At 36.5% G+C, this 22,831-nt stretch overlaps 1 protein-coding gene across 2 annotated transcripts in view; it reads left to right on the forward strand.

Moving 5' to 3' along the window:
* Nucleotides 1–22,831, forward strand: part of UNC5D (unc-5 netrin receptor D) — a 480,798-nt gene that overhangs the window by 268,694 nt on the left and 189,273 nt on the right. The gene's annotated exons all lie outside the window — the stretch shown is intronic.

Here is a 22,831-nt window from a genome sequence, read left to right on the forward strand (position 1 = left end):
AACCTGTTTTATAATTAATATAATCTCTAATAGTATTTATAACATATTTTTAATTTCTTCCAAGTGACACTCTTTAATTTATTTCAAATTATTTAATGCAAGTCAAGACATGATTTGTCATTAAATATTGAATCTGACTTGGGGACCAATGTACATTAAAATGTAAATTGAAATTTAACTATGTTTAATGGTATCATAAATGGAGGGAAAAAACTGCCTTTAGGACCTTGTTTGGAATCTTTTGATTTGCTGATAGTAAAACAAACAAACAAAAAAACACTCCTTTTTTTTTTTTTTTTTTATAACTTTCATGTTTTGTTGAAGTAGGAGACTTCTGGCTGCTATTTACAAGCACTTCCCAGCAAATAGCACATTGCACAGAGATAGCCTTTATTCCCAATAAATGAAAAGCCAAATTGGATATAATTGTCACTGTTTTTTTCTTTTTAAGATTGGTTTTTAAAATGCTAAAGACATCTTAATGTGCTAAATGAGGATTTTGATAAATGAATGTAACTTATGAATCTGATGACAATTGTCTTGAGGGAACTTTGCAAAATGAGTATCATTTTTATATTCATTAAATTATTGTTGTTCAACACCCTACTGCTTCCTACATTTAACCAATGATCCATTAAGAATTTAACAGTTTCAGAACCACAGTGGGTAGGACCTTTATGGAGGCCGGGACGCTCAGCTGGGGGACGTATCGACTAGAGTGTCTTGTCATGATCAGGTTAGCTAGTCTCTTCAAAAACACCGGTAAACTCACTGGCATGACATCACTTAGAGATCTTTTGATTTTAAACGGAAACAACATACATGCAATTATTTTATTTATTTACTCATATTTTCATTGAAAAGGACCAACCTGGTGAATCAGTAAAATATACAGATTCCTGGCTTCCACCCCCCAAAACCTGTTGGATCAGACTCTAGAGGGAGAACCAGGAAAGCTGTGTTTGCATGAAGTTCTCCAGTGATTCTATGATCAAGTAACTCAGGGATGTCTTGTCCAGAAACAGTGTTTCTCAAACTTTAACATGGATGCAGATCAACTGGGATCCTATTAAAATGCAGACGATTGAATTAAAATGATTTATTAAGTTCATTCCATGGTCAGAGATTGTTTCTGAGAGTTGCCAGGTGATGCCAGTCCTGCCAGTTGGTCTGTGGGCCATTTTTTGTGTAGCAAGACCCTAGAAAACCTTTAGAAAGCACTATATGGGAAATGTGGGTTTAACCCATTGATCCAACTTTACTGTTTAATAGCTGAGAAAATGATGTTCACGAAGGTTAAGTGATGTGACCAAAGGTCAACCAGCAGATGGCAGACATGGAACTAGATCTTAGGTCCTTTCACCCCTCCTTGAGTAGTGCTCTTCTAAGCCATGTTGATTTCTTTCTGTTAAAGGGGAGTTTGGGAACCATAATAGCAAGAAATGTTCATACACAGTTGAGTAAAGCAACGATTGCTTTTCTATTCTGTTTCTGAGTAAATTGCATTCTTCCTCAGGGTCAAATTATGGCATATATATTTATATTTACATATATATATGTATTTGTGTATACTTTTATTCATCCGTATATGCTTATATATTTATTTATACATTTATACTCATATTCATTTATTCGTTACATATATTTAGACATTTATGTTTACATATTATATATAATATGTATTTTTATATGCATATAAAACTCACAAAGTATTGCTGTCTTAATGACCATAAAACTGTATGTACCCATAGTTCCTGTCACCTTCAACTTGTATTTTCCATAATAATTCCACACTGTGTCAGAGATGTTGACTGCCCATCCAACTGCCTGAGCCTGAAAATAGCTGAGGCCCCGTTTCAAATGTGATTTTCTAAAGGTAAAAATAAATAAATAAAACTAACCCACGTTTTACCCCCACCAGGTTGGCAGAAATTCATCTCTAGGGAGTGACTCCCACAGGCCTTCTCTTGTTTGTCTGATTCAATCAAGCTGGAGGTAGTCGGGCTGCTGTGGCATCTGTTACTTCTGCTACTGGACGCTTGTCAAAACTAGGAATATTCAATTATGCATAGTTGTTTATTTTCATTGGTGAACATTTGGCTCCTTAGCCATTGCTTTTCTTTCCTGTTTTTCTCCCTCTTTTTCATCTGCTTACAAAATGTTTTGCCTGTATCATTAACCCTTGGTCGGTCAATCTATTGTTGACACTTGGGACTTTTCTTCAATATTGGAGTTGGGGCTGGTGGGGGATAAGCGAAACATTTGTCTGTTATAGTCACATAGCAAGTTGACTACTTTGAATAAAACACAGCAGGGAACCACTCTTTTGTTGATTTAAATATATGTGATATACATTCTGAATATAATTTAAATATGCTGTTTATTTGAGGCACTCCTAAAATATCTATGCAAATATGCCAAGAATAAGTGAAGAGCTTAAAGAAGAATTTCATTTAAAAGTTATTAAACACCCTAGCTAATTTTACAGGCACATAGAAAGAACAGTATTATTTTCAGTTGTGTTTTAGGCGAGAGGTCATATCTTTTTGAAAACTAGAGGAGAGACATTCAGTTAAACGTCATATGTGGATCTCAGCTTCAAGGTGTTGATAAATAATTTCATCTGCTAAAAACTTCCAGTGACCCCCTCCTAATGGCAAAATTAAGTATAAAACTAAATGTAGGCGTATCTGCCTGGTATACAAAGTCAGCCATAACCTGCATTTCCAGCCTCGTCCCCCTTTGCATCCCTACAAGTATGCTGAGTGCCGACTGAATTAGCGCAGCTTGGACTCCGGGACACCTGTCTTGCTTTTCCCCTTCTTGACGTGTTCATATTCTTTCTCCTCTCTAGAGCCTATTCTCAGCCCTATCTTGCACTCCTGCCTCTTCCCACCTAATTTCTACATCCAAGGCCCATCTGGTATGCTGTCTCCTTTATTAAACCTAGTTTAGCAAATCCGTTAATACTAATAGAGCTCAACAGCCTGACATTATCAACTGAGCCATTGAAAAAGATAATCTTCTAGCATCTCCAGCTTTAAAACTGATAAAATCTAAATATCCATTCTGAGTTCTCATAGCATTTAGTACTTCCCCCATGGCACTTGTTATAATTTCCCCAGAATCATAGTTATTTTGAAGTTATTCCTGGCTTTGTTTTCTTTGTTAAATTGTAGCCTGCTTTGAGATTCAACTGCATTATCTTCATTGTCTTGACCTCTGAGCCCAGTACAGAGCCTTGTTATATCACTCACAACTCTGTGGTGTGCAGTATATGGCTCTGAAACAGCTCGAGGCTGCCAACTCTACCTGCACTATTCCCTTCCTTTTCACAACATGGAATTCATTCACAGGTTATAGGAAATATGTGAAGACCAATTCTCAGCACTTGGTAGAAATTACACGAAAGCTTGAAACTTCCCTCCCCCTTCCCATGGAAGAATGTGGCCAAAGTCAAGAGAAAATATTGTTCTACTCTGCCAAAATTTCATCCTTTCTGTTAGACTGAAATTTATTACCGAAGGATTTGAGAGTCCAGGCCTGCATTGAAGTCATGCACTGTACAAGAGTACCTTGCTAACAAAGGAAACGAGGGTGCAAATGCAGCCTACACTCCCATCAGCCAGGATGTGCACTCTGGATTGGGGTCGAAGGGAAGGGCTGGTTTTCCTTGGCACACGTAGGCATTTTCTTGTCAAACCTTGTGTTCACAGGTTTCCATTTTGTACAAAGGTATCACATAGGCTTGTGGGTGCAGGACTAGGTACATAATTTGTGATACTGAGTGCAAAATGGAAATATGGGGCCCCTTGTTCAAAAATCATTAAGAATTCCAAGCCATCAGTGTTAGAACATTAAATCAAGCATGGGGCCCGTGCAACCATACTGGTCCCATACCCATGAAACTGGCTGTGGGGTAGTAATAATGGTAATAGTTCAGTAAATCATTTCATATATGTAATGGTTATATAAAAAAAGGGAACAATTGCCCCAGAAAGGCTAGAGAAACAGTTAAACTGACTGCATATAGAAATGGAGACAGGATTATTCAGTTTTGCTCTAAAGTCAGAGGCAGCATCACAGAAGCTAAGTTTTAAGATGGCATATTCGGTGTTAAGCTGACAATTAGAAATGCTCAGTGATGGAACATTCTTTCTGTGGTCACATTCTTCTGTGAACTGCATGTAGGCAAGCAAGGGATGTATGTCTGGTAGTGATACTATAGAAGGATTACTGCTTAGATGAGTAGGTGAGGCATGGACTAACAGTGTTTTCTTAAAAATATTTTCATTTTGATATTATTTCAGACTTTCAGAAAAGTTGGGATATAATACAAAGAATTCCCTGAAGCTCTTTGCTGATAACCTTCAGATGTTAACATTTTGCTTTGGCACTCTCTCTGTGTTTTTATGTTTTCATATGCAGACTGTTATGGTTGATGTTTTGACTTGTTTAAGATTAAGATACAGAAATGATACTCCCTTTCCCCTAAATACTTGATTTGTATGTTTTTTAAAAGGCATTTTCTGTTCTAACTGTAGAATAATTACTAAGAAATTAACATTAATACAGTGCTACTATCTAGAGACCTTATTCATATTTCATCGATTGTTCAGGATTGTCCTTTATAACAATATCAAAAATCCTAGATCATGACTTACATTTAGTTGAGAAGTTTCTTTAGCCTCCTTTAATTTAAATAATTCCTGTCCTCCTTTGTTGTTTATTACATAGTTCTTGAAGTGTAAATGTCACTTATTTTCATAATGTTTCTCAGTTTGAACCTGTAAAAAGGAAACAGCAGCCACCTAGAAGGGCCTCCGCTAGCCAAACCTGGAACAATTTGAGTATCAGAATAAATGATAGTGAAGTCTTATAACTCATTAAATAAGAATCTGTGAATCTGGGAATGCCCTTCTAGTTGCTAGATCAAATGCTGCCGAATTCATTAATCACTTAATAAAGCCAATTAGGGGGAAATCCTTTAATCTACACTGATATATACTTTAAATGAAAAATAAATGAAAAGGGAGAGCTCTTTCTTATGGTAGAATAAATGAGTAAGAAGGAATGATCGAAATGGAAAATTATTATTTAGTTATCTATCATAATATCGATTCAGACAAGTATAATCGATGCTAAACTTAGTGGGTGAAAGTTTCATGAGTAATAAGATATTTACATAATGTCAAAGTATGTCTCCACAAGATTCTTACTGATTACAAAGGGGGATGGGGCATTACAGTGTAAAATTATTCCATATACCACTTTAGTCAAGCAGTTGGAGATGATATCGTCAGCAGTGGGACAAATCCACAGTGTATGTCTCTTGATGTGATGGAATGAGAAGACTGTATCACTTTAGTGCTATTCCTTCCAAAAATATTTAATGTATATTTAACCATAGGAAAACATTGGACAAACCTAAATTGAGGAACATTTTACATAATAGGCCATTTTTAACTACACACATCTCTCAAAATGCCAGCCTCGTGTGGAATACTGCCTGGGGTGTTCTGGGGATATAAGATGCCACAAGGCAGACACGGTACATCTTTCTGCAGCATCAATTATATTCTCCTTTAGGTCAGTAAAATGTAAGCATGAGTAGAGTATGGGCTAGAATGCAAACTTTTCTTGGATTATAAAGATGCAGTTTAAAGCTTTAAAGCAATTTATTTTGTGTGTGCCCCATCTTTTTAGGCTCCACCCATAAAATGTCTTGAGGATGTGAATTTATTCTCCTCTGCCAGTATGGACACTTTAGTGGAAAGTGAGAATAACCTTGAACTATAAGCCACTGTGATTTTATGAACAGAGTAGAATAATCTGTATGAAGTTGATATAAATTGTGCTACCTTTGCTTATCATGTGCACTACTGAGTACATAAACTTTAAAGATGGTGACTACTAGGTAGAAGTGCATTACTATATAACACACCCTACTGTGGATGATGAAAAAAAATTTCCCCAAATAATATTCCTTCATGTTATTTATTACCAACCATTATTTTATCAAGAAGAATTTGCAGAAATATGGCCACAGCCTTTTAGGAGATCACTATTTAATCTGTTATTATTGTGGTGAAATAAACCTTAAACTTCCTGGAAAATGGCCATTTATATATTTTTTAAAAACTCAGTGAAAGTTTATCACAGAAGAGAATATAGATTTTATTTCAATTTATCTCTCATTTTTCCACTAAAGAAACCTTCCAACAGATAATGTAAACAGATCTCAAGCAAAAAAATAAACAAAAACAAAAACAACAACAAAAAAGCACTTATCTTTGTTAAACTTTAAGAGCTCCTTGAGCCTGGTAATATTTTTCTTAGTTTCATATCCCTCTACCAGAGTAAGGACAAGAGTGTGCTTTCTACAAATTTAAATGTCACAAGAATGCTAACTGAGGTGTTGCAAGTGTCAGTCATCAATAAATAATTATCTGTCACATTCTAGGTAGCACAATATTAAAATTCTATCCCTTTCTTTGAAGAGTTTACAGTCAAGCGAGGGGACATACTTATAAATAAGTCTTACCGATGGAGCATGGTTAGTGGTAAGTACAGTGTGTTTTAGGAGCCCATGGGAGGGACAATATACTGATCCTCAAGGTCTAAGATGCACTTCCTGAGTTAACTTTTAAGGAAGAAGGAGGGTTACCAATTTCAAGAATGTGTGTTCAGGTTAGGGAAAGAACTCGAGTTAAAGTACAGAAGGTGGAAGAGTGTGGGAACCATGTGGATCTATGTGGGGAAACAAGGAGATGGCACTACCAGGGACAAGTAGATAGAACAGATTATGGAGGGTGTTTGCATTCTCAAGAGTTTATGTGGTCTGGGGCCATCGCGAAGTGTCGTAAGCAAGGTAATGATGGCAGTGATGTGGTCACATTTTCAAAATCTCCTACCCTACCATTTACCACAGCCAGAGAGATTTAAGAGGAAACAAGACTTTAGGCAAGGAAGCTTTGCACCAATCTATAAGACCGCTGGTGGGACTTGAACTTTTGCACAATGATATAGGTTAAAGAGGAAGGGGCAAATGTGAGGTTCCAGGAAAGTAAAATTACCAAGTATCTGTGGCTACTTAGCTGTACAGCTGAAGGAAAATAAGGTAGGAGTTTAGAGATTCCTTCAGGTTTGGGGCTTTCAGGTTTTCTGGCTTAAGGGACTGAATTGATGGTGACCCCATTAATGACATTACAAATAGAGTGGAAGAAACTAGTGTGGAGAACAAGACATTGAGTCCAGGTTTTGATCATATTATATGTGAACTACCCCTGGAATATTCCGTGAACTGTTTTCATCATGCTGTTGTATGTTCGAGCCTGAAGCCCAGGGATCAATGTGAAACACAGAATTGAGAGTCATTGGCAAGTAGGTCATTGTTAAGCTAGTAGATCTCCATGAGGAAGGCAGGAGGAACAGGGTTTTCTCAAGATTACTTAAGATGTTTTTCCATACTACACATTTTCAACCCTCCTTCCCAGCACCAAAACTGCTGGTGAGAGAGAGCAGCAAGTCATGAATGAAATTCTGTAAATGGTTAAGGGGTGAACAGAGGAGGAGGCGTGAGGAAGACTGAGGGGAAAAAAATTGTCGAAGAGGCACTGGGAGATCCAGAGGGAGTGAAAGTTTTTATGAAGGAATAAAATGGTCGATAGTGTCAATGTCATCACAAGATTAAGGTAGGAAGTGAGAAGGGTCAGTTAGATTTGATAATATGAAGGCCTCCACGGACCTGGGCAAAGTAGTGTAACGAGACAGGGTGATAGGAGATTACAGTGGATCTAGGGCTCATTAGGAAATGAGAAAACAGAGTATGGACAACCCTTTTCAAAAACTTGACTAACAAGAGAAAAACTTGAGCAATAGCTGGAGTTAACCATGTAAGGAAGACGTGATGATTTAATATAAGCATGAAGATTAGACAGGCTCATACTTTAAAAACTTACTGAGAAGGAATAGGAGCAGCGGAAGGAGTAAAAAGTAAATATTAGAAGAGATGAGTTTTGAGTTCTGGGCTCGACTAACAAGCTTTGCACTCTATTATAGTCTTCTAAAACCTCCTGCGCCCAAGAATCACATGTGGCACTCTTAAAACTTAAGATAGCTAGGCCATGCTCGTGACCTATGGAATCATAATCGTTGGCAGTGGGGCCCAGGAATGCTCTTGTGCCTTTGCTGTCTTTTGTTTTTTCTTCCTGCTAACCAAAATTCAGTTTCCTGTACAGATTCTTCCCTCAGTCCCCACCTCTAATTAGCATAGTACTCCTCCTCTCTCCTTAATCCACAGAGTCTCCCTAGGTGAAATTGTTTACTCTATGGCTCTAGGTATTTTATATGCTGATTACTTTCAACCCTGACCTTGCCTCTTATCTCTCAATTTCTTTACTCATTGACTACCTGATGTCATATCCACTTGGATAGCTACTGGGCATCTCAAATATAATATGTTCCAAAGAGAACTCTCTCGGTATTTACTTCAACAACTCTTCTGCAAAACTATGTTTAGTCCCATCTTTTGCAGTGTCATAATGGCCCTTGAGGCTCATGACAAAACCTAGATGTCGCATCCTTGATTCTTCTGTTTCCTTAAGTCACATCCCTCCCAGCAGCGAGTCATGCCAGCTCTGTCTCCACAACATATCCTGAATGTGTCCACTTGTCGCCATCTGGTGCAAACAATTGTTATTTTTCCACTGTGATAATCTCACTGCTTCCACTCTTGCCATCTTAAACACTATTCTCCATACAGCAGCCTGAAGGATTTTTTTTTTTAAATACAAACCAGATCATGCTGTTTCATACTGTTCTCTTGGCTGAACTTCTCCCACTCGCTTTCCAAACTCCTTGATACTGGCCCCATAGGAATTAACGAGCTTTTCCGTAATTACCCCACGGTGCTCCCCTTTGTTGTTCCAGTTACAGTGATTTCTTCCTCAAATACCTGTGATTGTCTTTATTTCAGAGCCTTTTGTCACACTCTTTTCCTGGAAAGTATCCCCCATACCTCTGGTGATTGGTTCTTTCTTGTCAGCTTTAGTTTTATCTGCATTATTTGTTAGGTCTCTTTATAAGATTTAATATAAAATATGGATTTTGCTACCAGAAAAGTGAACAACTTCTGGCTGAAGTGATCTCTTAGATCCTTCCTGTTCTGGCAAGATCGATTGAAGGTTAAGTAAAGTGCAGTTTACCTTCTTTCCACTCAGTTGCCGTATGCAGCCAAGCGGGAGGCAGGAGAGATGTTGGGTGGCATAACCCATCACTTACATGCTTAAGACACTTGTCCACATCTTGTCTTGATTGACCTTCCTGGCCTCAGGGAGACCTGGGGTTGAAAATATGTTTCTTTTTGCTGCAGGGTTCGCTTTTTCTTTTTAACTCTTTTTCTCCTTTGTTTTCCTTTTTTTTCTTTTCCCCCATCTCTCTGAAGTACTAGTACTGAATTACAATGAGATGGTGAGTATTCAAGCTTAGGGTTATTTTTAGGTCATTTCTTTTTAAACTCCTTGCTGGTTCATATCCTTCTAATTTCCTGTGGGGGACTGGGAGGGCACTGAGGAAAATCAGGAATGATTCTTCATGTCTTTGTTGTTCTTCAAACTCTGTCCCTTCAACAGTGGAGTTCGTTTTGCATTTGAATGTTTATCAGAATGCTGGACTGCAGATGAGATCTAGTGCTGCCTGTGGGGGATGTGGGGTTTAAGCAACATCATGGGTAGGGAATCCTGACAGTAGAAAGATGAGCAGTGTAATCTTTCCATATGCTTCTTAAGAACTGAGCAACCTAGTCTACTCAGTGGTTTCTGAGATTGTACTTTTTTTTTTTTAAAGTCTACATCAAAACCACTTTGGTTCAGTGGCTATTTCTGTATTCACCTAAGAGTCAATATTCCCATTAGCACAATATTCCCATTAGTACTCAAACATATAGAATGTGGAACTTACAGATATTTTGTCCCCATAGCTTTCAGTGGAAAATGATGCAAAGATACAAAATGTGAGTTACTAGCTTTATTTTAATTTGATTTTTGCCTTAAAAACAAAGCAGAGAATTTCTCATTTTTCACCTAATAACTGTTCCCTATTGAAGATTGTCGAGATCTGCTATTTAAGTCAAACTTCAGCTGTCCTTTATATATTGACACAGCCAAATCGATATAAACAATGTGCAGAAAGTGCCTTTTATGGAACTTGGAGACAAAGCAACCCTTACAAATCCCCAGGCATGGTTTCCTTCTATGGAGTTCTCACCCATATTCCTTGCTGAGGGAAGTGGTGCTGAGTGGCTTCTAAGGCATACGTGGCCATGTTGTGTGCCACATATGTCTGTCATCATGTTCACTAGACCACGAGCATACACCGAGGCAGGTTAGCTGCATGTGAGTAGATTCAGTGTGAGGGACTCACTCGAGAAGGATAAAGTGATTATGTACTTGGATCTTTGCTCTTCTTAGTATGACCTGATCCTGAAAGAGACTCAGCCATTGATAGCGGCAACAGAAAGGGAAAGACACAAGCAGGCAGTCGTGGCCCTGAGATATCAGAAGCCGTGAGTACATGCAAACAACGGATAAGCAGAAACCATTAAGACGGACTAGAGCGAGGGGCAATTAGGATGGGGTAGAAGTGACAGAAGCAACTTCTATGCCAAAAGGACTAGGAAATAACCCAGTTAATGGAATTACACTGGATCTGATCTCTTCATCCCCTCGCTCGGTCATGTTACAGTCTCTGTAAGACCTGCTTGGTCGGTGATCCTCTTCTTTCAAGCCTGCTCTACTGTCTTTCTCGGTTCCCAATCAGTTCTAGACTGAATGTTAAGATTCTTATGTTCCTATCATTCAATAGATCTTCAATGGAATCTAAATGAATTCTTTTGTGTGTCCTTGAAAAGAGGCCAGATACAGTGGAATGTATTGTGTTGGGAATAGCTCAATAGAGAGCAGGTCAAATTAGTGTTCAAAGCGTTGTGTAAAACTGCAGCTGTTTCTGCCCACCGTAATGGGTCCCTGCTGCTGGGTACCGCCTTGGCAACATCACTGTTGCCTGATGAACTACTTGTTGTGATAGGGATAATGACACACAAAGCTAGTTATAAAACGATTTATTGATAACAGCAAAGGAATTGCAGAGCACAGGGAATCTACCAAAGCCCCAAAGTTATTTTACAGCCCTGAAAAACAGCCTTGAGGAGCCTCTGCATGACAAGACCCCTGGTGTCAGCCAAACTCCTCGCTGCCTCAATAAACAGAGCCTGCTCATGACCCTGCACCAAGGTGGGGTCGGGAGAACGTGAAAAGGCCCATGCAATTCAACTACGGCCAAAGGTGTCCCTTCTTCGGGCGAATTACTCAGCAGGAGTTACATCTGCAGTATTCGGAAATCTTAGGGATGAAAAGATGTCACCTGTATGTCCCTGACATGAGGAAGTCTACATGTGGAATTGTGCTTCAGTGCCAAATGTCCTTCAAGTAGACCAGCAAAATCAAAAATAGAAGATCCGCAGCAAAGACATGAAGTGAAAGATAGAAACAGCGTAGCATTAATATGGATTAGTGGGGTCAAGAAATTGGCAGAATTCATAGATCTAAGCAAGGCAGAGGGATTAAGCCAGGCTAGCAAGAGAAGCATATATAATATGCCAAATACAAGAAGACTATCATTGAGAAAAGAACTGGCCTGGCAGGAAGCCTTCTGTATGCTTCCTTCGGGAACTAGAGTTAGTAGCTGACTTCTCAGGCCGTAACCATCTAGGGCTGAGAGATTGAGGTAGAACAAAATGGGGGCACCGGGCCTTGACTTTCATTTTGCTGGCATACAGCTGTTCTGCATTTGAACCAGCCCTTTTATTACAATTGATCTGTATTTGGCTAAGTTACAAATTCCTTTTATGTATGACAAATGTGGTCTGTTGTTCCTTCAGAAAAATATGAGTGGGAAAGATTCAAATCTGATTTGAATACCAGTGTAGTTGGACACTAATGGGACATTGCACCATCCTCCTGCAATCTTAACAAATGACTATGACCATGCCTATTAAAAAAATGACTATGATTTTTCACTGGCTGATTTGGTTTGAATGAGTAAATTATTTTTATTTTATTGCATTAACTGCCAGAACATTGAATGAACCGATAACTCCCTGGTGTTGCTTAGCTGCAAAGAACTATTATTTGCAATTGAATTTTTATTGATTTCCTTGTGCTACAATGACTTTTCTAACATAGTTGCATGAAAGGAAAATGAGAAAAAGGCCAAATGGGGCAGGGGGTGAGGAGAGGGAGGCTGCTGCTCCCCATGGCCTAGCCCCTCACGGACTACTTATTGGCAGGTTCTGCTGACTCTGGGTGATCCTGTTGCTGATTACATGACTTACCAGTTAGTCTGGTATCTGGCTTCGTCATCTTTTTTTTTTTCCTCTTCCCTTCCAATATCTTTGTTTTGTCATTTTGGCCCTTATTGGCATTCTACTGAAGAACCGAATGGGGCAACAAGGTGGACTAGGAGCAGAAGTACACAGGGAAATGCTCCAAAATGGCCAGTGCTGATGTTTGTTAGCATCATTTAAACACACACACACACGGGAAGGTGAGAATGTTACTTTAACATCATTGTAGTACATTTATCTATACGTGTTTGCTTTTCTTGGTCATCTCAACTATTGGAGACTTAGTTGTATATTACTTTATAATAAATATTCAGATGAGTTGAAATGGAAACTCATCCAGTCAACAATTATTTATTAATCAATGACTACTACTTACCCTTCCAAAGGCAAGGCAATAAACGAAATGGATGAAAAAAATTTTGTCCTCATGTGTAAAGATTCCCATGGCTAAAATCAGATTAAGAAGAATATTTTAGAATTCACCAAAGATTTAAAAATAATACTTCTTGCTAACTTCTTTAATAAACATTGTAGGAGTGGAACTTAGTACAATAAAATGAAGCAAAATGTACTTCTTCCCGGCTTCTAATTCATTTTGATCTAATTTAGAGAATCTCAACAACTAATAGGAAAAGAGGGGTTTTTTTGGACGTTGTTTTTTTTTTTTCTAGTTATAAAAGTAATCCATGGTAATCCTAGAAATTTTGGAAAATATAGAAACAGATGAAGATAATTAATATACCCATAATCATCCAGTAACAATCTTTGGAAAGTTGAATGCTTTCTCTTTAGGGCTTTTACTATGACATATATAGTAATGCCACACCAGTTACCATTTTAAATTTTTTAAATCTTCATTCTTGATGTGCACGTATGCAGTTTTTTCAGTGTCCTTATGCAAAATAATGTAAAAATTATTATTTTTCTCCTTCCCATAGACCACGTGAGCATGATTATAAGTGAGATCAGAAGGTGGAAATCTATTTATATTCCATCCTCTCAGTACGTATGAATAGAAGACCAAGTCTAATAAAAGCGTTTCTTTATGTGATGTGATAACATGGGAAGAGAGGTAGCTAGGCAAGCATTTTGCAGAGACTTGCAAGAAAGAAACGAGAGTGTGTGTGTGTATGTGTGTGTATATATATGTATATATGTGTGTATATGTATGTATATATACATACATATATAGTTTTTGTGAGAATTAAATGATAATATGTGTAAAATCCTTTCAAGAGTACTGGCTGCATAATATGACTTAATAAAGTTCATATATATCATTGTCTTATTTTACTGTATATAAATTTACTGTATATATATTTAAAAAATAACATTAAAATAACATTAAGCCAGTAAAAGCCTGATTGAAACAGTAAATGAGATTTGGTATGTATTGTGTTAGGTCTGTGAGATGCTCCGCCTCTGCCTATTTACAACTTTATCTGAGAGATTTTCCTCGATTCACTCACTAGATTAAGGTAGGTCCCACTGTGATACATTTTACAGAACTTTCTAATTCTCTCTCATCACTCATCCATATACCTCATAATTAATTGTTTAATGTGTATCCTCCCTGCGGGAACATATGCTGTGGGAAGGCTGAGATGGTCTGTGTCAAGTTCTGCAGTGCACCCCCACTGCCTGACACAGTGTCCAGCCCACAGTCAACAGGGCGAGTGAATGAAAGAGGCTATTGCACATTTACTGAAAATCCGAAGGTAAATTAAGAGCACTGCTTCCTATCGAAACAAGTTTTTAAGGCAGATGTAGCTGCTATTATTTGGAAGTAGATACATTCTATAAAAAATGTAATTGCTACATTTGGAGGAGGACAGTTCTTACATATTAAAAAAATATATAAAAGATAAAGATCATTCACTATAAACTATTTTATCTTATTTAGCAATTTATTCATTTACTTGCAATTTTAAATATTATTTTTAATTAAACTTAATTTTGAGATAATTGTAGTCCCACATGCAATCATAAGAAATAATAAGAGATCCCCTGTACTCTTAGCCAGCTCTTGTATTGTAAAATAGTAATAGCATAATATCACAACTGGGATATTGACATGGAAACAGTCAAGAAATAGAACATTTACATCATTTCAAGAATCCTTCATGTTGCGCATTTATGGAAACATCCACTTCTCTCCTGTCTTCACCCCCTCCTTAACCCCTGGTAATCATTTATCTGTTCTCCATTTCTATATTGTTGTTATTTAAGTAAAATAAAATTTGAATCATGCAGTATATAAGTTTTGGGGACTGGCTTTTTTTCACTCAGCCTTATTCTCTGCAAATTAATCCTGATGATTTATACATATCAATGGTTAACATTTTTTTAGTGTCTGCATAGTATTCCATTATATGAACGCAACAAAAGATATTAACCATTCCTACATTATTAAATATTGAGATTGTTAGCAATCTCTCAGCATTGTAAATGATTTGAGCAATATCACTATATACTACAATTTTCTATGTAACTATTTTCTTAGAAAATTTTAGAAGTGGAATTATTGAATTATATAAATGAACTCTCTTTAATAGTTTTGAGATATAATCTATGATACCTGTGATACTCACTTATTTAAAGTATACAATTCAATAGTTTTTAGTATATTCTCTGAGTTGTCCAACCCTTGCCAGAGTCAATTTTGGAATTTTCATCACACACCAAAAAGAAAACTTCCTAATAGCAATAATGCCTCTTTCCACCCACCAACCTGCAGCCCTAGGCAATCATTGCTCTACTTTCTGACTACAAGGCTTCTCCTATTCTGGATGTTTCATGTAAATGAAATCATACAACGTGTAGTCTCTTGAGTCTGGCTGCTTTCATTTAGCATGTTTTCAAGATTCATCCATGTCGTAGCATATATCAGTACTTCATTTATTTTTATTGCCCAATAAATTCCATTGTATGGATATACCATATAGTGTTTGTCCATTCGTTAGATAATGCACATATCAATGAACCATTAAAGTAATTTTGATACATACTTCAGCTTGCTCTTCATATTTACCCATTTTCTTTTCTTCTAGCAATATTTAAGACTATCTAGTTTCCCATACTCTAACACTGAAAATTATTATTTAAAGCAAAGAAACACAAAGCCTACTTACAAAAGTAAAGAGACATAGCATTGCTTTTAAATGGACATTTCTTTAATAATTTGTGATAGCCCTTCTAAATAATTTCATTCTATTTGTGTTTCTTTTGTAAATTACATTTTTGTGCCCCTTTGCTGTTTTTATTTTAAGATATTTATCCTTCTCACTTTGTTTTATAACTATCCTTTATAGATTAAGACTGTTAAGCCTCTCCCTATAACTGGGGTTAAAATGTTTTAGATAAAAACGATTTTCAATGTCAACAAAATAATATCTACCAATCATTACCTTAAGTGTTTATTCTTCCTTCGATTTTAGGTTTAGAAAGCCCTTCTCTATCCTAAGATCCAATAAGTATTTTAATGCTGCTATGGTTTTGTGTAGAAAATATTTTTATCAAGATGGAATTTATTTTGGTATGAAATAAGACATAAATCTAACTTTATCTTTTTCTCCAAAGGACATCCTAATGCCTTTTTCTACTTAATTTATTTGTCACTTTATCATATACTAACTTACTAGTTGTGAGCGACTTTGAAAAATGCTCTCGTTTATAATTAATTTGTATATCTGATTTATGACAAAACTTCCCCTTTTTAATCATCATGGCTTTATAATAAGACAGTAATATATGTGAACTTTATTAAAGTCATATTATGCAGCCAGTGCTCTTAAAATGATTTTACGTATGTTATCATTTAATTCTCACAAAAACTATATGTAATAGGAATTATTATCCTTATTTTACAAATGAGGAAACTGAGGCAAAGAGACATGACAGAACTTATCTAATCAAGGTACTGCTGAGTCACAGATCCAGAATTCAAGCAAATACTCGCACTCCAACCCCTACTTTCTTCAGCGGTATGTAATATTTGCCTAGTGGAGTTCTAGAATACACGACTTAGCAGTTTAAAGTCTTACTGTTAGTTATTATGCATGTTTATGATATTTTGTGCACTTCTCTTTCCAGAGTTTTTGGATAATTACGTGAATATTTTAGCTATATTATTAAACTATTTAGATTTAAATTTTTTAAATGGCTGTTACTACCCACTGCCTGATTTTTTTAAACCACAACTTCCAAATACCTAATTCATTATTTTGAGTGTCTATTAGTTTATTTAAAAAGATAATGTTTCAGGAAGGGTATGTGGCTGAATACAACCTCTTGACCCAATCGTGTCTTAGACTATATTGTAGTCAGCTTGCTCATGAATAATAACTTGTTTGGGAATAGAAAGTCAGTGCCCATTAGTTTTTCGTAAAAAACAGAACTATAGATTTGATTAATTATACTCTAGTATTCAAAACTATAGGGAAAAGTTGTAGTCATAGCCTGATTATTTTGTCATTGTCAGTTGCTGCTTTTAAAAATGTATTTTTATAAGCGTTAAAGAAGTACAAATTATTAGTCAGTAGATGGTCAGGGGGATGGGGAGCACAGCATAGGAAATGCAGTCAGCAGTAATGTAATGGCTAGGTGGAGAGCCAGAGGGAAGATAGAGTAATCAGGGGGATCATTTCATAAACTATATTAATGTCTAACCGATGTACTGTTACTTGAAACTAATAATAAAATGCTAAACATGTATATTTATCCAGCTTTATTTAGATGTATTTAACAAATAATCTTTGTAACTTTAAGGTATACAATGTGATGATTTGATATATCATCACATTGATATATATGTTTATATTGTGAAATGATTACCACAATAAGGTCAGTTAACATATTCATTATATCACATAACTACATTATATTTGGTAGTTAAAACAGTTAAAATTTAGTAACTTTCAAGTATGCAATACAGTATTGTTAACCGTATTCTCCATGCTGTGTGTTAGGTCCTCAGAACTTATCCATCTTATAACTGGAAGTTTTACCCTTTGATCACCATCTCCCATTTCTCTCACCCCCTAACACCTGGCAACTACCAGTTTATTTCTTGTTTCTATCAATTCATCTTTTTTAAGTTTCACATACATGTGAGATCATGCAGTATTTGTTTTTCACTGTCTGACTGATTTCACCCAGCATAATGCCCTCAAGGTCCATCTATGTTGTGGCAAATTGCAAGATTTGGTTATTTTTAAGGCTGAATAATCTTGTGTGCATGTCTCTGTTTGACATTTTTATCCACCGATGGACATTTAGGTTGTTTCCATGTCTTCGTGAATAATGTTGCAATGAATATAGGGGTGTAGATATCTCTTCGAGATAGTGATTCCATTTCCTTTGATTACCCAGGAATGGGATTGCTGGATCAAATTCTATTAAATTTTTAAGGAACCTCTGTACTGTTTTTCATAGTGACTGCACCAATGTATAGTCCCAACAAAAGTGCATAAGAGTTCTTTTTCCTCTACATCCTCACCAGCACCTATCTCTCATCTTTTTCATAACAGGAGTGAGGTGATATCTCACTGTGGATTTGAGTTTCATTTCTCTGGTGATTATTGATGTTGAGCACATTTTCAGGTACCTGTTGCCCATTTGTATGTCTTTGGGGAAATATCTATTCAAGTCGTTGCCCATTTTTTAAAATCAGATTATTTGTACCTTTGCTATTGAGTTGAATGAATTTATCTATTTTGGATATTAACTTTTTAAGATATGTAGTTTACAAATATTTTCTCTCATTTTGTAAGTTGCCTCTTCACTTTGTTGATCATTTCTTTCGCTGTGCAGAAACTTTTTAATTTTATATAGTACTACTTGTTTATGTTTGGCTTTATTGCATATGCTTTTGGAGTCATATTCAAGAAAATGTCAAGACCAATGTCAAGCTTTTTCCTCCTTTGTTTTCTTCTAGGACTTTTGTTGTTTTAAGTCTTACATGTAAGCCTTTACTTCATTTTGAGTTAATTTTTTTAAGGTAAGAGTCCATTTTCATTCTTTGGTGTATGACCATCCAGTTTTTCCAACATCATTTATTGAAGAGTCTTTCCTTTCCCTATTTAATATATTTGGTTCCCTTATCAAGTACTACTTGATCATATATGCAGTTACTTCTGGACTTTTGGTTCTGTTCCATTTGTCTATGTATCTGTTGTTATTGCCAGTACTATACATTTATGATTACTAAAGCTTTATAGTATAGTTTGAAAGTATGATGCCTCTAGCTTTGTTCTTCCTTCTCAAGATTGCTTTGCTTTTTAGGGTCTTTTCTGGCACCATGTGAATTTCAGGATTTTTTTCTATTTCTGTGAAAAATGACATTGGAATTTTTGTAGGAATTGCATTGAACCTATAGATGGCTTTGGATAGTATGGACATTTTAATAATATTAATTCTTCCAATTTATGAAATTGTTAGTTACTTCTGTTTGTTTATTTACTACAAAGATACCTGTAAAATTGTTATTTTTATAACTTTCTTAATTATATTAAAATTCAAAATTTCAACTGTGGTGTATCCAGTATCTTTTTTTCCTCTTTTTAAAATGATTTTGCCTTGTATCTAATGACCTCTTTTAAAAACACAAACCTTTTTTCAACTCAGAGAATTATTATTATTGTCAAATCAATTATTGTTTCTTATAGCTTGTTTTCCTCAAAAATTTATATTATATTTAATATTGTAGTTCTCAGTCCAACATTGTCTTTTGTTATTTCTTTCATCCTTTTCCTAGTAAATTCATTATCATTTTATTAGTTTTTTTCTTAGCTCATTTATTGAACATATATTTATTAAGGACCTGCCCTGTATCAGATGTTCAGTGAGCACTGGGGTTTAAGGATGAACATCTCAGACGTAAAGCCCACCTTTGTAGAATATAGCTTTAGTGAGAAAAGCATACATGGAGTAAGCAATTTTAAGAGCTCTACAGAGGAAGTTCTTTAAACTGGGATTTGTTGGTTACCAAGCCATTGTCTCCCATCTCTAAAAACCGCTGGTTCTTTATTGGTGAAGCTTTTTGCTGAAACTCCCCTTGCCAGATCCTGGCTCCCTGTAAGGTTCCACCTGTAGAGGGCGCCAGACGAGACTGGACCGTGGATGCGGGAGAAGGAATACCTTTTTCTGTTCATTTTCTGTTCCTGTCAGCATTACTCCAACAGAGTTTCTTATCTTGGAAGTTGCAGTTGCTTCTTATTTCCAGCTTATTTTTTTCAAATGCTTCCAAACCAGCTTTATTATGTGTTGCTCCCTTCCCCTGTCTCCAGATGCCAGCACCAGTCTGGTGAGCAGTCCTTCAGAGGTCTGGGTCTTGACTCCTTGGTACCCTCCCTAAATTCCCAGGTGCCAGCCCGGACACCGAGTAGTTTCTCCTTGTACATTTGATCCCTCTTTAAGCTCCAACCCCACCTTTTTCCTTTGTTTGCCCATCCCCCATTCCCAGGGTGGGACCTACTTCTTACAGTCACCCTTTTGCCTTTTTTGTCCTCCAATTCTGTACATTAATGTTTTCTGTTAAAATAACTGGTGCGCTTACTGTTTTACCACCTGGATCCGGACTGATACACCTGTCTTCTGTTTCATTAGGTCAGTTTTCTGGAGTATTCAGCATGCTACTTACCATCTTTATGATACATATTCTACTAATTCAGCAGGGTTTTTTTTTTTTCCCCGAATAAGTGGCAGTTTTCTTGATCTCCGATGTTATCCTATTTATAACTCCTGACTCTAGATTCTTAGTTCTAGTTCCTTTCGACTTTAAAGAACGTGAATTACAAGTTATCCAAAAATGCTTCTTGTTTCTTACCTTAAGAGGAAGCCGTTTAATTTCAGTTCTGTTTTGTCTCCTTCATTGGTGGTATAATTCTTTTTTTGTGGCTAGAGATGTTTTCCCTACAATTAGAAGTTGTATAGGTTCCTGTCTGAATTTTTCAATCCTTGGAACTAACATAGGTGATAAAAGTGTTTAATTTGCCAATTTAGAAACTAATTAGATTGGGTGACCTATGTTGAGAAATCAGAGAAAGAGGTGGAAGCACTTACCTCTGAGTCTGAGTTTGTTTCCATAGTTTTTATATATTTATTAGCTAGCTGAAATTTGTATGGTGTAATTAGAAATGCCAGTGTTCCTGCCACCAGTATTATGTATAGGCCAGGTCTTGGTGAATCTTGGGTTTCTCACTTGGTGTATTAGCCGGTGCCTGAGTGGCTCTGTTACGAGTTGGATTCAGATATATGACAACCCAGTTGTTCCGTAACCCACTGCCCTACTCCATTGCCCTTAATCTTTGTATCTCCTCGGGGTGTTCATATGCTTCTTGTTGGAACTCTTCCAGTGATTTCAAATGTCATTTGGGCAGAGCAAGAGGTTGGATGGATCCCCTCTTCAATGTGATCCTGGCTGTACGAGATCTGGAAATTTCTCAGTTTCTTGTTTATGGTCAATACCCATTTCTACATCCCAATGTCAATACAGGATTTTCTTTATATATATGTATATATTTAATTATTCTATTTTATTGAGTAGTTGAGAATGGGGAGGCAAAATGACTCCGCTCTAATTATCTTTTCATCTGCCAATATACTTAATGCAGTGGAGTGTGGAGGTAACCATCAACTATGCATTTTTGTTACCTTTTCCATTTCTGTTGAACAACAACAAAAAAATAGAAGAAGATAAAATAGAAATTCCCACTGTTAGTTTTTTGTGCTTCATCTGGTTGAATATAGATTATTTGATATAGCCATCATTTAGCAGCCCTGAGTGAGACTTCCTTTAGAAAACAAAGCAATCAAGGAAAAGAAAAAAAAAAAGGCAAACAAACCAAACAAAATTTGCCACAAAAAAACGCAGCCCTTTTCATTAGCAAACTGATGTCTTGTTTTAGTCACTCACACTCTATGGCAGACTAATTTTGATACAGTCCTGATAAATAAATGAGTCATGTGCAAAAGGGAGAGAGCAAAGGAGAACTTATGGTAAAATTGTGTAGGAAACATGAGATTTTTTCATTCTGGAGTTTACTCGCAATCCCTTCATTCACAGTTTTGTCATCAGTTACATAACTTTCATCATAGTTGAAGTCAGAAATTCTGAATCATAGGGTCTGTGGCAATATACAGATCTCCAGTAGAAAGAAGCTGGCTTTACAGTTTGGGGGACAGCAGAGAAATGGGAAGATGGATCCTGCCATCTGCTTGCAATGCAAGTCTTTTTAGAATCTTTTGCCTCGTACACGCATGAAGATCTCAGTATATAGCACTACTGACAAAAGGCGTCGGTTGCCTCTGGGAGAGAAAACATTAAGAGTAAAATTCAAAAGAAAGCGAATACATGAATTGCTGTGCTTGTTATTCATCGAGTGTTTTTGACTTGCTAAAAGCAAGTTTAATGTATTTATAAAATTTATAAAGATGTAACTGATTCTGGAGCTCTGCTCTTTACAGGGAACATATTTCATGTTATTGTAAGCACTGAAGAAAATTAAATCAATAAATCCACAGCCTGTAATTTGAAATACTCAGTTGAAGAAAAATACATTGTCAGGGAGGGAGGGGGAAATCATTTACATTGAGAAAGACTTGTAAAACTGTCTTTGCTCTGCTACCCCCAGCTTTCAAATGATAGCAAGAATCAAGCTTATGCTTAAAATTATCAAAGTGTTGTTATGACACCTCAAAAGCATCAAAGGTCAATTCCCACTGTTGTTAATGAAGCATGTGCTCAAGTGGAAAGCCATGCAAATGAATTTCTTTGAAATTGTCCCTGTGTCTTTTCCCTGAGAAAGCTTTGCTGGCTAGCAGTCAGACTGGATGTCAAGAAGCTTGGTGAATTTTTCCCCATCACTAGCATTGATGCTCTCTGTGACCACCGGTGGGCCAATTAACCTCTCCAAGTGTCTCTCTTCCACGTATAAAAGGTTAATAGTGCATCTTGTTTGCAGAATGCCTCGAGCCTTCCACGAAAGGCACTACACAGATACCCGGCATTAGTATTGGAATGGAGGGCATTGTATTTTTTAATTATATGTTTGGTTGGGTAGATTATAGATTTTGTTGTGGTTCAGTGTCGCCCCTTCTCCCTGGTTACAAATAAAAGACTAATAGGTAATCTCATTCTATTACCATCTTCTAGAGCCCCCTAGAGGGTTAAGGAAATGGCAGAGGTTACAGATTAATAATGTATTCATTAGTTAATAAAAAAAAAAAAATCATATGCATCTCAACTGCATCATAGCTGTGGATAGCAATTTATTAATAGGCCAAGTGTTTCATCAGTTGCTAAGCAGATAATGCTGGCAAAGACTCATGAAATGATGAGTTTTGTTGGGTTTTTTTTTTTCCCTCCCAGTAAATCTTTTATCCTTCACATCAGTATACAGCATTGGGAACAGTTTTGTTAAGGTTTAT

This window comes from Pteropus medius, unplaced genomic scaffold (genome assembly GCF_902729225.1).
Source record: "Pteropus medius unplaced genomic scaffold, Ma_sr-lr_union100, whole genome shotgun sequence".
In the NCBI taxonomy this organism is placed as follows: Eukaryota; Metazoa; Chordata; class Mammalia; order Chiroptera; family Pteropodidae; genus Pteropus; species Pteropus medius.